The sequence below is a fragment of the Camelina sativa genome, chromosome 17, assembly GCF_000633955.1.
Source record: "Camelina sativa cultivar DH55 chromosome 17, Cs, whole genome shotgun sequence".
NCBI lineage: Eukaryota > Viridiplantae > Streptophyta > Magnoliopsida > Brassicales > Brassicaceae > Camelina > Camelina sativa.
Window position 1 is genome coordinate 18,961,791 of NC_025701.1, and position 5,602 is coordinate 18,967,392.

Consider the following 5,602-nt stretch of genomic DNA (forward strand, 5'->3'; position numbering starts at 1 on the left):
CACGACCACGACCACGACCAACAGTACCCTCACCCCTAACCATCTGTATCATCCAAGAACAGAAGGCTAAGCAAACAATAATTCTAATACACAAGAAACACAACTTACCGTGGAATCACAACACAGGCTCGAAGAGGATGTTCTAGGACTTCATGCCACACTCAATTGACCGACTCACACAATCAATCATAGCATGGAATCCTAAACATCAACAGCAAAAGCACAATGAACCCTAGTCCTAGAACCGTAAGGGCTCTGATACCAAAATGAAACAACCCTTCCCGTTTTTTTTTTTATTAAATAAATAATAAATAATAATATAATTAAATAACTACAACTAGTGGTCCCATACCCACTAGCCACCTAACCACATTCACAATCCAACAGCGGAACCACATACCAATAAATAACCAATAAAACAATATCCAATAACCAAATAAGTAATATCCAGCATTAATCCCAAACAGCATAAATCAAACAACCAGCAATCCTAACAATGCTCTAAGACTCAATTCTAGCAACCTAACAATGCCAGATAACCATACAATCAAGTCCCTAGAACATCCTCCTCTTCATTGCCTTTGATTCCACGATCACACTTTGCCTTTACCTGCACCACAAACACAAATTGAGATGCATGAGTATTTGATAAACACTCAGTGAGGCAATTCTCCCATCTACTGGGCTATACACACAAGCAACTGAGAAACCAATGCTTAACAAATGACAACCAAACACAAACAAACCAGGAAAAATCACGATACAAGCAACTTGGTGTCGACCGACACCAGAGAGGTGTCGATCGACACTGGCCAAACATGGTGTCGACCGACACCTAACTGGTGTCGATCGACACTCCCTTCACAGACGCAAACTGCACGAATCTGAACGACGAACCTCCGTTTCAATCCGCCTACAATCTGTCCCAAACTCTCCCAAAAACCTCAGGAACCTATAATAACCATAACACAACCACAACAAGCAAGAGCAACACCACAAAACACAACAAAGCAAGCAAACAAAGGATTCTCAGGCTTAGATAANACACAACATCATGCATCAAGCAAAAGGAAACAAAATAATTCACCCAATTAACTTCCTAACCGCTCTAACCATCCATTTAACCATCCTAGAACCATAAAAGCTCTGCTACCAAAATGAAACAACCCGACCCTTTTTTTTTTAAACAACTAAATACAATGTAAACAATTATGCAGCCTATACTACTAAATTAAACCAACCCAAACCACAACTCCTCATTAAACCAATAACAACCAGTACACACAGCGGAAACATACCAACCATACAAAACCATTACAACATCAATACAATAACAATCCTAAGCATTCTATCCATCAACCTAGCATATCTCTATCCAAGGTTCCAACAACATATCCAACAATCCAATAACACACAAACGAGACCCTAGATCATCCTCCTCCTCATCGCCATGATTCCACAACACAAACCTGCACACCACAAACAACAATTGAGATGCGTAAGTATTATCACAAATACTTAGTGAGGCAATCCTCCCATCTACTGGGCTATACACACAAGCAACTGAGAAACCAATGCTTAACAAATGACAACCAAACACAAACAAACCAGGAAAAATCACGAAACAAGCAACTTGGTGTCGACCGACACCAGAGAGGTGTCGATCGACACTGGCCAAACATGGTGTCGACCGACACCTAACTGGTGTCGATCGACACTCCCTTCGCAGACGCGAACTGCACGAATCCGAACGACGAACCTCCGTTTCAATCCGCCTACAATCTGTCCCAAACTCTCCCAAAAGCCTCAGGAACCTATAATAACCATAACACAACCACCACAAGCAAGAACAACACCACAAAACACAACAAATCAAGCAAACAAAGGATTCTCAGGCTTAGATAAGCCATGGTCATGCACTCACCTTATCAACTGATTATAACAACCAATACAACCAGTTGAGACCCTCCTAACGTCTGAAACAGCCCAGAAACGCCCTACAACAAGCCACACAACCAAAAACGACTTATAGCAAAACTGGACAGAAACATCAGAAAAGAACAGTCTCAAAGACGAAACCCTAAAATGAAAACCAACCGTTAACTAACAAATCGCTCCAGTGAAAATCTATCCCTAGACGTCACAAAGCTTCCCACAAAATTTCAGCACGGTCAGGAACCAGACGAGACCACGAGCTCAATTACAATCCCCGATGGTTCCAACTCGCGTCTGAGAAAATGTGTCTCACGAAACTGCCAATAACTCATCGAGTTTAAATCCAAAACTACTTCTGTAAAAAGGAGAATGACGATGAAAGACATGGGAATAAACCTACCAAATTTCATTACCTTTAAGAACGATTTGATATGCCGAAACTGTTTCCTCCGAAACCCTAACGATTCTGCTCTTTCTCTTTTAATCTCTATCACACCACAATAGGCTCTCTCCTCTCTCTCTATCTCTGCAAACGGCGACCAGACACCCTAAAACCCTTAATTTTTCGCTTCTCCACTTATATACTCGGTTTAGATAACTAAACCAAACCAACCAAACCAAAATCGCGAATTAAAACAAACCCGACGAACCCAGAAATAGTGGTGTCGATCGATGCCACAAGGGTGTCAATCGACACTCCTACCAAAACCGCATAATCCGGTTCGCGGATGTTACAATCTGTTTGACAAGAAGAAAACTTGAACTTAGCTTCGACCAATGTAGCTCATATCTAACAACATCATTTATAAGGGATTGTGGAAAAAAAATTGTTGTTTACAAAAATGACAAAAGTTTTGAATCTGTAAAACTGGTTTTAAAGAAAAATCCATCGTTTAAAGGTCATAAAATTCCAACGCATAGCTTCATCCAATGAATCACCATCAAAAGTCACAAGCACTGCAGACCAAGAATTCGATGCTGCATCATATGCACAAGCCTTACTACCTTATGCACTTGACGATTATACGGATCATGTTATCCACTTTGATCACTTCACATGTGCACCTGACATCAAATGCAATGGATTATAAAGTGAGTTACAAAAATCTGAAACATAATCACACCTCCAAAGTATATAACATGATTCAATCAAGAAATTAAATTGCACAATTGCAAGGGAAAATTAATGAGCGAAGAAGGGTTCTTAGAAGAATTGAATCAACGAACTCAAAACTATTATGGAAAGAAGAGGAACTAAAACCTAAGGACTACACCAAAGGGAACCCAAATGGAGAAACTAAAACACCCTTAAACTTCATATTGAAGGGAAATATGCAACCAACATTGAATAATGAACATATATCGAGTTAGTAAAACTAAACTCTAAAGCCATTTACAAGTATCAATCCAAGGGAACACATTAAGGTGTACTGGAGAAACTAAACTAAACCTAAAGCCAATTCAAGTGTCAACCCAAGGGAATCACATTAAGTGTACTGAAGAAAGAAAACTAAACCTTAAAGCCAATTACAAGTGTCAACCCAAAGGAAATTCATTAACGCGTTATGTAGAAAGAAATCTTAACCTAAGGACCAGAAGATGAGGGAGCCCAATGGATAAGGTAAAAGACAAGCCAATGAGATATAAGATTCATTACCAAGAAGAAGTACCTATAACTCCAACATCAGCTTCACTAACTTCATAAGAAGTGAATTTAACAAACTTCATCTCTTAAAGTTCAAAGATTTCTACAAGGAGCATGACCAATAGTCCGGACTAAAGGTCCTAATTTCATAAGAAATTCTAGAATAAAATGCCTTATTCTGTAATTAATCATATTATGATATTGGTAAGGAAATTTTGCATCCTAACACACTTTTCAAACATTTGATAGCCCAATAGCACATTTCTTGTTCACAAGGCACTTTTTGCCTCACTTTTGCACTGTTCACTTAATTTCTATACAATTTTACCCCTCATCTACTTCTAAATAGATTCTACTTTCTAACTAAAATTGTTTCAGTAAAAGAATCTCCTCTTTCCAATTGTAACTAAAAATAATTGATCCTGCGGCTTTATTCCTTTCATGTGTCTAGTTCTCCAAATAAGATGTTGGCAGCCATATATAAAGGTTTTCTTTTGTGTAGATAAGGGAGACAGGAAGGAATAAAGTTTGTTTAGCCGAACATGGCGGCTATGGTATTTATTATTCTTTTCTGTTTTTTGGTTGTTTTCCGTGGATTGCATTATTTGTTTTTTTTTTTTTTTCTGTGGATTGCAATTATGTGATTTATAAACCAACAACTGTTTTTGGTTACAGGTTGGACATTGTATTTTCCTATGCGGTGAGTGGACTTGTTTTGTGGATGGCGTTTGGAGGTTTAAGGTGGAAAAGTTTCTCTTTTCGAGGGTCGTACCCCTCTCCAAAACTATTATGTTAGCTGAACTTGAGGATGTTGTAATACTCGTTTTCGGCGTTGTTTCGAAGAAGGCTTGTTTCAGCTTTTGTCCTCCTAACAGCATGCTTTTCACGACGGGTGAGAGATCTCCTCCTGTACTGGTTACTACCGATGTTGGCTTAGACTACTTCAAGCAATTGTTTCGGGAGAATAGTCATCTAAATATGTTTGTCAACTTCAAAGAATCTAGAAACAGAGTTAGAAACACAGATGATTGAAATATAGGGGATAGAGATTCTGATGTTTCTGGTTGTGGCAATCCTCTCTCCGGTAATTCGTCTGGCTGTAGTTTTGGAACAAGCGATGATGAGTTGGCACCATTAATTGATGCGCTCTTGATAGCCAACTGGATGATGTCCTCGTCGCTGGTCTTTCTGAAATAGAGAAAATTTTCAAGATTGGAGCAATGTTTTGAAACCCAACCCGAAAAACAAACCAAACAACCTTCCGGGTCACCGGGTTGACCCGGTCCAACCGCGGGTCAATAATTTACTGAATTTTACAATATATAAATATTATGCATATATATGTTACATTGGTTTTACGAATATCCAAACAAAATTTTGCATATCTTTTGAACAATAATTATAATTTTTCATTCTTTATCATTTTAAATACAAATAAAAATATAGTATGACTAATAAAAAGATATTTTCAGGCGAATAAATTTTTTTCAAAATAAATGTGACCGAACGAAAAAAAAGAAACCACACTCTTAAAAATAATATTTTGTCTCACATCCAAAAAGTTAGAGAAGGAAGTACTCAATTTCTTCTTTATATAAATAATATTTTGTCCCTACATTAATTTCTCTATACTTACTTGTTCAAGTTTGATAATTAGATGTTGGATTTGACCCGGACCCGCCGGTTCAACCACATGTTAGCGGATTTTAATTGGGTTTTTCTAGTTTTATCCAAGTTTTTAAGTGTCCGGTTTTTAGTTATAATCCGGACCGGGACACCTTCTGGTTCGTGGTTAAACCGGTTCAACTGGCCGGTTCGGTCCGGGTTTCAAAACATTGGATTGGAGTTTGTAATGGTAAAAGTAGGAATCGTGCGTCTGCTGGCAGTTCTTCTGGTTGTAGTTTTGGAAATGGTAATAGTGGGAAGTGTAGTTTTGGTACCAATAACCCTTTAATTGATGTGGATGTTGCAATGGAAACAGCTGTGGGTGCCAAATCAACAATCCCCATATACCTACCACCT